Source organism: Microcaecilia unicolor, chromosome 11, assembly GCF_901765095.1.
Source record: "Microcaecilia unicolor chromosome 11, aMicUni1.1, whole genome shotgun sequence".
NCBI classification, from domain to species: domain Eukaryota; kingdom Metazoa; phylum Chordata; class Amphibia; order Gymnophiona; family Siphonopidae; genus Microcaecilia; species Microcaecilia unicolor.
Window position 1 is genome coordinate 175,933,846 of NC_044041.1, and position 12,576 is coordinate 175,946,421.

General features: G+C 42.0%; 1 protein-coding gene across 4 annotated transcripts in view; it reads right to left on the reverse strand.

The window, feature by feature from the left end:
* The window catches only part of BICRA (BRD4 interacting chromatin remodeling complex associated protein), a 226,838-nt gene that overhangs the window by 159,567 nt on the left and 54,695 nt on the right, over positions 1-12,576 (reverse strand). The window lies entirely within an intron of this gene.

The window sequence follows — 12,576 nt, forward strand, 5'->3', positions numbered from 1 at the left end:
TTCCATATTCAAAAATTAACTCCACTCTTGCAACCTGCTAAGTGAATAGCAGCATGCCTCCCTGTGCCTTCTATTTCTGTGTGCTATCACCAATGTATATGACTCAGTACCTACTTTTACCTACATGTATATGCTGTATATATTACAACACACTCCCAAACCCTTTTCTAAGGATACTGATGACCTGGTAACCTTGCACTGAATTCATCTTCTCTAAATCTTCCTTATGACTAAAAGAAACCGGCTTCATACCAGTCTCTGAACTGCTAAACTGGTTTACAGTCGGCACAAAAAACAGGTAGAACAGACAAACGTAGATTCTAAAAGGAAGAGCTGTAAACAGTTACTGATATCACTGCTATCTCCAGGGCTGGTCTTCGGCAGGGGCGACTGGTGCGGCTGCATAGGGCCTCGCACTCCCAGGAGCCCCGTGCTGTCAACCCCAACATCAGACCAAGTCTCTCACATTCAATAGGAGTTTGCTGCTCAGCAGCCTCCAAACTCTTCTTACCCCATGTCTTTCTTTTTCCCTTTCCCTCTCCCCTTTTCTCCAGAGTCCAGCACTTCTCTACCTCGCCCTCCCCCCCCCCCCCCCCAGCAAGTCCAGTCTGTCACGTCCCCCGGTCCTCCCACCTTGCTTGATCACTGGCAGTGGCTGTGCAATTGCAGTAGACTGCCTCTGTCAGCGCTCTCAGAGCTTTCCCTGTAAGGTGCCCCGCCTGCTATGATGCAACTTCCTGTTTCCACTCAAGCGACACACTCTAAAGGAAAAACCCAGATGTTGGCAAAGGCAGTCTGCTATAATCACAGCCACAACGCTGCCAGTGATCAAGCCAGGTGGGAGGACCCAGGGAAGTGACAGGTAGAGTGGACTCACTGCGGAGGGTTCAGGGGGAAAAAGTGCTGGACTCAGGGGTGGGGGGGACCTGTTTGTGTAGTTATAGAGAGAGAGAGAAAGAGAGAGAGAGAGAGAGAAAGATGTGCACTGGCCACTGGGAGAGGGGAAGCTGGGAGATGAGTGTGCGCTGGCCATTGGGAGAGGGGAAGCTGAGAGATGGAGGTGCGCTGGCCATTGGGAGAGGGGAAGCTGGGAGATGGAGGTGTGCTGGCCGTTGGAAGGGGGAAAGCTGGGAGATGGATGTGTGCTGGCCGTTGGAAGGGGGAAGCTGGGAGATGGATTTGTGCTGGCCGTTGGAAGGGGGGAAGCTGGGAGATGGATTTGTGCTGGCCGTTGGAAGGGGGGAAGCTGGGAAATGGATGTGTGCTGGCTGTTGGAAAGGGGGAAGCTGGGAGATGGATGTGTGCTGGTTATTGGAAAGGGGGAAGTTGGGAGATGGATGTGTGCTGGCTATTGAAAGTGGGAAAGTTGGAAGATGGAGGTGTATGGTGGCCATTGGGTGGGGGCTAGGGAGATGGATATGTGTTAGACCTGCTAGGAAGACAGGGATAAAAGAGAGACAGACTGGAGGAGGGGAAGAGATGCTAGACTGTGGTGGGGGAGGGGGAAGGAGAGAGAGAGAGAAGGGGAAAAATGCTGGACCCAGGGTGGAAGTGCAGGAGGAAGGGAAGAGAAAAGGGAGAGACAGTGCACAGAAAAGAGAAGCTGGGCATGGAGTAAGCATAGAGACAGCGATACAGAGGAGCAATGATGGGAAAGAGATAGCATGGGGGGGGAGGGGAGAGGAGTGATGTTGAATATAAGTTGAGGAAAAGGGACACTAAGATGTCAGATGCTGAACATATGTTGAAGGATAGGAAAAGGGACACAAAGAAGAGATCCTGAATAAGACAGATAGTGGCATAGAAAGTGAAGTCGTGTCAAATGTACAGGAGACCCGGAAAGACAAAATATCAGAAAACCAGAAGAGACACATGGACCAAGTTGAATGGAAAAATAAAATGTTCAGACTACAAAGGTAGAAAAAAAGTATTTTATTTTGAATGTGTTAATTGGAACATGTCAGCTTTGGGAAATCAGTATCTCAGATATCTTGCACTTCAGTTTTTGTTTCTCTAGTATTGCTGTATATGCAAATCTGACCTGAGCTTTACAATTTTTTACCTTCGTATCTCTATGACTGATCTGTCTGGGTCTCTCTGTGTTTTGTGTGTATGGCCATAGATCTTAAATACATTTCTTTTTTAAAATGTCATCGGGGTTGGGGTGAAGTTGGGCAAGGGGACAGGGGAGCCCCACTGAACTGGTCTACACATGACCCTGCATTTGCTAAGACCAGCCATGGCTACCTCCAAATATCTGACAGGAGAAAATCTGTACATAAGGGCAAAAAAAAGTAACTCTGATGGCAGAGAAAGATCTGTATGATCCATCTAGTCTGCTCAATCAGACGGCTAGCGTTCTAGCTGTCACTGTGCGCAGATTACACCCCTCTCTGCCTTCTTTCAACTCTGAGGGTCTTTTAAGCTTTGCTTTCCTCCTCTTTCTATATAGGAATACTCTGTGTTTATCCCATGTTTTTGTTTTTTACTTCACCACCTCCATCAGGAGAATATTCCAAGTATCCACCACCCTCCCTGTAAAAAAGTATTGCCTGATATTACTTCTAAGTCTACCTCCCTGCAACCTCAAGTCATGTCCTCCAGTCCTACCGCGTTTCCTTCTCCGAAACAGATTAGTTTGCAGGTTAATACCTGTCAAGCACTTAATAGGTCTGCATGTTGATTAAAATTTCAATTGTGATTAAAGGTATGTTATTTATTTATTTTCCTACTGCAGCTCCTTTTGACTTCGGGCAAGTCACTTAACCTTCCATTCCCCAGTCACAGGATGTTGCAGTGGAGAAAAAAAATAAACAACAGAAATGTAATTGCGCAATTAATCACAATTACAAATTTTAATCAAAATGCAACCCTAAAAAGTATAAATAATAGAAAATAATGAAAAGATAAGAAATGCAAAACATAAACTGAAAAATTACAACTTAAAGAATCTAAAACAGAATAGCTATAAACAACCTTACAGTTTTAACAGCCTGCGTCTGATCCTTATTGCAACGCAAGCCTATTATTTAAGGAGAAATCAGTTCTTACCTAAATTTTCTTTCCATTAGTCCTTCCCACTATTCCAGAACCTGTGGATAGGTGTCCCCATCAACCAGCAGGTGGAGACAGAGAACTGAAAACTGAGTTGAGACATATCTCCCTTGGCATCCAGTCCAGCTTCTTAGTATTTATGCAGACAAGCACTAAACGGCCTTAAACAACTCGCTAGCCTAACACCAAACAGATGAGTAAAAATGTGTGGCCCTCTCTCATCTTTGGACAACTTATAGAAAACAAGAGATATGCAGGAAGTAGCATGCAAGGTGACAGTCGTTATTTGATCCATTACTTCACACCGACTAAACATCTCAGAAACCTCAGGCGAACCTCTAGAATAGTGGGAAGGACTAATAGAAAGAAAATTATCAGGTAAGACCTAATTTCTCTTTTTATTATGAAGCTTCCCACTATTCCAGAACATGTGGTATGTTCAAAAGCAATACCTAGAGAGGGTGGAATATGGTGCTGCCCCAAAACTGGCATCCGAGCGTTCTGCAACATCCATCCTGTAGTGCTTGGCAAAGGTACGCTGCGCCAATCCTGTTTCCGCCTTCCAAATATTCACAAGACAGTAAAGTAGTCTCTGCCCAGGATATCTCCGTAAGCGTAGTTTGACCGTTTCATTGGGGGTGGGGTGAAGGAAGGAGAGGGCAAACAAAGGTTGTGGCTTGGCACATTAGCATATTCATTTCCATATATACATCTCATACATATTATGGTTATTAAAGAAAAAACATACATTAGACTCCTGACTCAAGTCACCCGCAAAGCTCAACTGGGGACCCGCTGACCAACTGGGGCCCAGAAACAAATCACTCAGAACCAGAGGCTGAGAAGTGTGTCCACCCACCTGCTGGACACAGAAAATACTGAAGAGCTGGACTGGATGCCAAGAGAGAGATGTCTCAGTTCTCTATCTCCACCTACTGGTTGATAGATACAACTATCCCACAGGTTCTGGAATAGTGGGAAGCTACATAATGGAATAAAGATTTCTTGGCAATTACTACAGATCTGTTAAAGCCAGTTAGAACATGTTCTCCCTGTACAAACCTTTCAAAGTTCCTCCCATGAGATGTTTATTGCTCTGGGTTAAAGTTGTGCTGTGCTGCTCTGTTTTACCATAATAAAGCTCATATATTTACACAATTGTAATGTGCAAGATTCAGAAAAATTGTAAACACAACAAAATCCTAGGAGCATTATTAGCTCTTGGTGCACAGCAAATCGCTTATGGGAGTTAAAGCATTAAAAGGGACCAGGGGCTGAAATTAGGAGGTAAGCACACAAGGTATTTTAGAAGATGGTGTTGGAAAATTCTGGACTTGTAGAGAGGAATAACAAATTTGTGCTATGCATGGTATTATTTTTTTTAATTTTCACAATGGCCAAATTTTTAACGGTTCACAAGGTGTCATTTATCGGAACACATGGTTTACACTGGACTGTGGCGGATCATTGGAGATCCACGGCTTCAAGACTGGGGGTCCAGGCCAGACTCATGTGCTTTCTCCTCGGGATGCTTAATTGGCGATTGCATGAATATGAGTTGGTAAAAGAGGAAAGAAGAACACTGCTTAGCTGAACTAGATTATTTTCCAATCAATCGGAGAGCAATGCATGCATTGTTAGCGCTGCTGTTCTCAATCTTTTGTCTGTTGTAACACATTTGACAAGTGCTAGGGTAAGAGTGAGGAAGAACAGGGGTGGGCTGGAGACCTGCAACAACTGCAGTTATGGCTACTGGCAGAAGTAGAGACCAGTTATAGAGATGTCAAGTATCTGACTTCCTGCTTCTCAACTCTCCCCAACTTGCTGAAACAAATGGTTGTTAAGGAAAGCACCTTCCACCTTCTGGTGATGCACTAGTGTGTCAACGGCTTGATGACTGAGATCCACTGTGTTAAGAGCCATGTGTTAAAGCTCAGTGTACAGTTTTCTAATACAAAATTTGCTCCCCAATGAAGTAAGAAAACAGCATGCAAATAGGCTGAGAGTAAACATGGGACAACCACATTCAAGCGCACAAGGGTCTGCACTAGTGACAACTGTGTTTTGTGCACAAAAAACCGATGGCATGAATATACATCTGTGCAAATACTGGAATGATATTTCTGTGCAATTAATTTTTCAATACCACTATTTTTGCACAATAGAGCATTCCAACTGATTGACCTACCTAGATCATCCCAGGATGCATTGCACAGGGCTGGGCACTGACATTTTTCAAGACTGTTAAGGTATGGAGAAGGGGGTTTCAGGGCAATTTTATTTTAAATCGGAGTTGGGACGAGAGGAGGAGAGGGCTACCAGATCACCAGGACTTTTTATTTTTAATTTTGGGAGCAAGGGATCAGGTCAAGGGGAGCAGGGAGGTCAGGACAGAGGTGCCACTAGACACCCTCAACCAACCCTTCTACGCTGCCCCAGATCTCACAGAAAATTACTTGCATTGTCTGCTCATCAGTACCCGCTGTTACTTTCCACGCATTCCAGAATACTTAATAGCCTCATTAAAATAGATTTTGCCACCATGTCTTCTGAGTGAGTTAATGTTTCTGGCTCAACTTTTTTCTGCACTGCTCAGAAGGTAACAAGGTTGTACAACACACAGTAACTGCACAGTTATGCTTTCTGTATCAGCCCCAGAGTGATGCATATATACAACAGGGGGGGTGAGAGGCTGATGTGCATGGAACAGGAGAGACCTCAGGGTGACAGTGTCTTAAGATCTCAAGGTGGAGAAATAATGTGAAAAACGTAGCTGTCAAAGGCCAGAAAGATACTAGGCTGCACAGAAAGGGAAGGGGGAAGAAGGTGATACAAGTCATTAGTGAGACCTCACGTGGAGTATTGTGTTTAGTTTGGGAGGATTTATCTTGCCAAGGATACAAAAAGATTTGAAGTGGATCAGAGAAAAGTGACCAACACACTGTGCAATCTGCAGCAGAAGACTATGAGAAGAAACAAAGATATGCATATCTTTTAGGGCAGGATTAAAGCTTAGGCAAACTAGGCACGTGCTTAGGGCTCATATATTTAGGAGGGGCCCTCTCAGATGTACTAATTCAATAACCCCCATGGCAGATTTTTGGCTTGATAAAGTCAGTTGCTGGCAAAAAGAAGACTAGAGGTAGAGGAACCCTTTTGTCTGTTCTGCCCACCTTTTTCCTCTATGGTTAGAACCATGTGGGGACCTGTTTAAAATGAATGAATTTATTTACTGAGCTTTAATAACCAGCGTAAAGAAGAGATTCACCCAAGGCAGTGTACAGCATATACAGTTTAACATAAAACTTATAATGTTGTTAACAGCATAACGGATAAAAAAAACCAAATAAAAACATAAATACAATCAATGAGGTAAACCTGGAAATCGCAAATTGAAACCTAACAAAAGGAACAATATGAAACAGTATCAAAAATATACACATTTAACAGCACTGTACAACAATCATATAAAATATAATACAATACAAACATTACTTTAATAGACAGCAAGGAAGAACATTCAAACAACAGTAATTCTTGATAAAATTTTTAATCTGGTTTTTTCTAATGTTGTTTGATATGATGGGGTTTCATTCTTTGTGAACCAATAGTTTGTCTGTTACAGATACATTTGTTTTGTGATTTGCAGTCACGATATCTAATTCGGAGATCAGTATGTTTATTATTCCCATGTTTTACTGTACTCACAGATGGGTGGCAGTAAATGCTTCTCGACTCCCCTCACCCCCCCCCCCCCCACACCCCACCCTGCATGGCCATACAGTAAGAGTAATCTTACCTCATGGCCATTTTTTTAGGGGCTTTTATCCACTGCGGTAAAAATGGCTCTGGCGCACAGGAAAAACGTCCCCTGCTGTTTAGTGAAAAGGATCCCTTAACGATTGTTCATTTGGAGGCGTGTTTTCAAAGTACTTAGACTTACAAAGTTACGTAGTAAACTATGGAACTTTGTAAGTCTAAGTACTTTGTAAATGAGCTCCTTAGTTTATTTCCATGTCAAAATTTCCACAACTTTCCTTTAATAGACCACAAAATTTTGATGATGTGTGGTCAGATTCACATTTCAAGCTCTTAACAATTTTGCAATAAGTTTCTTTAATAAATCACAAAATCTCGTTAAATTGTGATCCGATGCACATTTTGGGCTAGATTCTATGTATGAGAAAAAAAATCCATGCTTACCGCTATTCTATAAATCTCTCCTAATGTTAGGTGTGGTTTATAGAATACATGTTGTGGCCATCCTGCAACTAAAATTCAGGCGGCATTTAGGCCAACTAAAACCTGGTGTAAATGCACATCTTATTTATGCGTAGATTGGGCATATTCTGTAACAGTGTATGTGAATTTTCTGAATGCCCATGACCTGCCCATTCCCCACCCATGGCCAGCCCCCCCCCCCCCTTCTGAGATCTGCGTATTCCAATTTACGAGCATCACCTTATAGAATACTCTTAGCGAACTATATGCATAAATCCTAATTGCACTAATTAGTACCAATAATTGCTTAGCATCCAATTACTGGCGCTAATTGGCTCATTAACCAATTAAGTTCCATGCGCAAATCAGCTACACGTGCTGATTTGAGTTCAGAACTTTAGTTGCCGTTTATAGAATCCCAAGGCGTATGCCTCATTTTTTATGTTTCTTATTCACGTGGTCTGGATATATAATTATTTTCTTAATTATATCATTAGCATAATTTATCTTTTAATTTTCATCTACTCACTTGCATTTTCCATAGTATTTTAGTTCATTTTGTTAACCAGCTTATTGGCATTAGTGTATGAAGTGTCTCATTTTTTATATATAAACAGGATTGTGAATTGATCCAGACTGGTGTTTTACTGCTTGAAATCTAGTCTACATTTTCAGGTACAGGACTTTTGATCCTTTCAGAATATAAATTGATATTTTTTGGGACTTTATGGAGAAGGCTAATTTTTTTTAGATAAAAGATATTACTTCATCTTTAACAGGTTTTTTTTTTTTTTTTTGGGGGGGGGGGGGTTAGTGTTGGCCTTCTTGTAGAATTGAGACCTCCTCTTGCTTTAAGGCCCAGTTTACTAAGCCGCATTGTAGGCACACAAACTTTGTTGCGCGCGCTAAAACTTAGCGTACACTGATAGAGATACCTATTATATTCCTACTAGTAAAAGAGGCCCATTTCAAAAATAAAGGAAACGGGCGCTAGCAAGGTTCCAGGGCCCCTTCCCCCCCTTCACCTTTCCTCCTCCCCTCCCCCTCCCGACCCCCCTCCTCCTCTGACCCCTCTCCTCCCTTCCTGCTCCCCCCTCTCTCGTCTCAGGACCCCCACACCCTCCCTCTCGTCTCAGGACCCCCCTCCCCCCTCTCTGTCTTGTCTCAGGACCCCCCCCCTCTATCCATGCCCCCCTCCTCCTATTTCTGCTGCCCAGCGCCTCCCTCCCTCTGTGTCTGTGGCCTGCGATTGCAAGGAGGACGTGTGCTGTTTAAAACGTTTTACCTCCTGCTCGGCCGCCAACACTGAAGTGCAGCAACTACAGACGCTGCTTCAGACAGGCTGTGGTTTCAGCTGTTCCTCTTGTACCGCCCTCATTTCCTGTTTGCGGAAACTGAGAGCGATTGCCTGTGGTTGGTCCCTTCTCTTTCTGACGTTGCGTTTCTTTCCCTGGCAACTATACAGAGTTCTCTCGAGGGCGGGGGGGGGGGGGGGGGGCAGTGATCGGGAGTGCGATTAAGAACCCTAAGAACACTACACGGCTTCACTGCCACAGAGTCAGCTTCAGAACGTTGGAGGTGTGAATTATTATACAGGAAAGATGTCAGGAAGTATTTTTTCACGGGGAGGGTGGTAGATGCTTGGAATGCCCTCCCGCGGGAGGTGGTGGAGATGAAAACGGTAACGGAGTTCAAACATGCGTGGGATATGCATAGAGGAATCCTGTGCAGAAGGAATGGATCCTCAGAAGCTTAGCTGAAATTGGGTTGCGGAGCAGGTGGGGGGGAAGAGGGGTTGGTGGTTGGGAGGCTAGGATAGGGGAGGGCAGACTTATACAGTCTGTACCAGAGCTGGTGATGGGAGGCGGGACTGGTGGTTGGGAGGCGGGAAATACTGCTGGGCAGACTTATATGGTCTGTGCCCTGAAAAGGACAGGTACAAATTCAAGGTAAGGTATACACATATGAGTTTGTCTTGGGCAGACTGGATGGACCATGCAGGTCTTTTTCTGCCGTCATCTACTATGTATGTTACTATGTTACTATGTAGATGGGTGTCTCTATCATTACAGCGCATGCTAGAAAGTTTGCGTGCCTACAGTGTGGCTTAGTAAACAGGGCCCTTAGTCTTCAAGTTTAGATTATTATAAATTCAATAGTTCTGTTCATCAGGTGATAACTTCATATTTTTCTTGTTTATTATTTCCATGTTTTATATACATTCATATTTAAGACGTTTCTTATTTATGGTTGTAATATGAAATGTATATGGTAATTTAATATTTTTGGTGATGTATAGATTAACCTTATGTTTTAGCTGTCTCTTTTAAATATAGAACTTTCATCAATGTTTCTTATATTTAAAATACAGTATCTATTTTTTCTGATCTTGCACAATTTATTTTAATTGACTTATCTGTTTTGTAAGGAATGTCTCTGATTATGCATTTTGTTTTTAATGTTCTCCTTTAACTTTGACATTTGTATTAATGTAGTTAACATTTTTATTTGGCTTTTAGACTCCTGATGCAGACACTTTAGCCGAAACACAGCCTGTGTTGAGTAATCACAATTGCAATAAAGGATATCAAGCATCCTGTTGTCAGCTCCACTGTTTTGTTCTTCTTGTTTTGTGTGGAGACTTGTTCTTCTGTTCTGTTTGGGTTCTTTATCTACCATCATTTACTATGTTACTATTCTGTTTCATCCCCATTAAGCCATTTCTATTTTTATGGTCTCTAATTTTGTTTGTTTTTTGGTATTTCTTTCCCTACTGGTTTTGCTTGGCACCAGTATCAGGCTCACTAGTTTATAATTTTCTGGATAACCCGTGGAGTTTTTTTTTTTTTTAATTTATTTTATTTTTTAAATAAGCCAGTATTATATTGTCCAGTCTTGTAGTCCTCAAATACTTATTTTAAATGATTGCTAGTAATAGCTTAGCAATTTCACACTTGAGCTTTTCCAAAACTCTGGAGTAAATAACCATCTGGCCCTAGTGATTTGTTGGTCTATCATATCTTTTAGATTTACAGGGATTTGCTTTAATTGCTCCAGATTATCACCATCTAAAACTGTTTCCAGGATTGAGTTATGATTTAACAAACTCCTCTCTAAAGACCAAGGCAAAGAATTCATTCTTTTACAAAGCGGTGCTACCGATTCTCAGTGCAGCAAATGAGAGGAAGCCCCTTCAATTTGTATGGGTTTCCTCTCATTTGCCGCACGGGAATCACTAGCGCAGCTTTGTAAAAGAAGCCCTTAGTTTTTCAACTGCCTTGTCCTCCCCCTAAATAGTCCTTTTACCTCTTGGCTGTCTAATAATTCAACTGAATCCATCACAAGCTATTTGCTTACAATGTACTTAAGTGTTTAGTGTTTGATTACACAGCAAGCATTTTTTCAAATTTTCTCTTGACCTTCTTTATTAAAAAAAATTCACTAATCAAGGATTGCACTTAATGTCTCCTCTGTTTTCAATTAAGAAAATATGTATGACAAGACTATATTTCACAAGCAATCTAATAAACCCAACCACTTAAACTCTTTACTATAAATCTATATAGGTGAACCACTTTAAAAAAACACTTGATTTTTGTAGGTTAACTCCACCACTACAGAATAATGAGGGAAGAGTTGAGCCTTTGGATTCTATGCTTTACTTTTCAATAAATGTCCAACAGATTTTCATCTGGAGATCTTTTAGGATCTAGTAAACTGGAACAACTATAGCCTCCTTTAATAATGAAGACACTGCAGTACTCCAAACACTACAGCATTGACCCGGCAAGTGAAAGGCAACAGTCCTAGACATTTTCAATATGAACTATAGGTCTGATATTCAAAGGATTTAGTTTATTCATATTTGCTATACCGCCTTTGCTAACTTGCGGATCAAAGCGGTTTACAACCTAAAAGCCAAAAGAATGAAAAGGAACTACAAAACCGAAACAGGAAAGAACAGTCATTCATATACAATCGTACAAACCTAGTAGAAATAATAGCATAAAAGTAAAGATATGAGGCAAGGCATAGAAAACGGAGAACAGAAAGTCAAACAGAAAAGTCAGAAATCAACCTAGTGACAGAGAGACCACAGTCAACTAGGTAGGATCAAACTCAAGATGGAAAAGACAAGTTTTTAAAGCTGTTTTAAATTTTGCCATTGATGATTCAGCTTGGATGGATACAGGCAAAGGAATTCCATAAATAAGGAGCAGCAAAGAAAAAGGCATGGTGTGCTTTCCAATTCAGCCTGTTTTGGACTGGGGAGTATTAAGCGATGATAATTTAAAGAACGAAGCAAGCGGGTCAGGAAATATGGAACGCTGACCACAGTAGGTTGAATATCAGGCCCATTATTTTTAAGCTCCTAAAAGTGATGAATTTCAGCTGAAAACAAGTTTCTAAGGGGCCCTTTTATGAAAGGGTTGCTGAGCGGCAACCCAGAACTACTGCTGGCCAATGTAGTTCTGCCCCAAATGTGCGCCATTTCTGGAGCACTGGAAAATATTTTTCTTATTTTTAACACGGCACTAACCTGGCTGTAATTGGGCAGCACTGCATGCTGCCCAATTACCACCAGGTTACTGCAGGAGGCCTTACTGCCACCTCAATGGAGTGCTCTCCACCGCATGGCCAAACAGTAAGAGTAATCTTACCCCATGACCAAGCTGCAGTAAAAAGGGCCCTGGCACGAAGGAAAAATGGCCCCCACCGCTACTGCAGGGCTCTTTTTCTGTAGCTTGGTAAAAAGACTCCTAAGTTTGGCTGAAAACAGGCACAGCTTTTTTTTTTTTTTTGGGGGGGGGGGGGGGAATATCAGGTCCTAGGAATCTTCTGGTGGACTGGTCAGTGAGCCATTTGTTTAACTCCTATCCCATGAACTTACAGTTCATAGTCCATGAGTGTTCTGAATTAGATTTAGAAAGGAGAGAAAAGGTCTAATTACTCTCTGGTAAGCCCTTTGAGGAAATTCTTTGATGAGCGTCTGCTCAGGAGAAGTTGAAATCTAAGCAGCAATTTTCATAGGAAACCATGAGAAATGAGATTCCTCAGAAAGAGAGTGCCGCTCTGCTCTGAGGTGAGATGAAACTTAAGAAAGATGTGCAGGAAAAAAAATTTTGAAATAGCCAGTCTAAGCTCTTCTGGTATACTCTCCATTGACTTATCTTGACCATTCTCAAGGAACAGGGTATGAAGAGGCAGCAGGTAATATAGTGGAAACTGATGCACTCAACGTTGATAAACATCAACGCACCTGGCATCCACATCAACTTTGATACACGTAACATTGGAGAT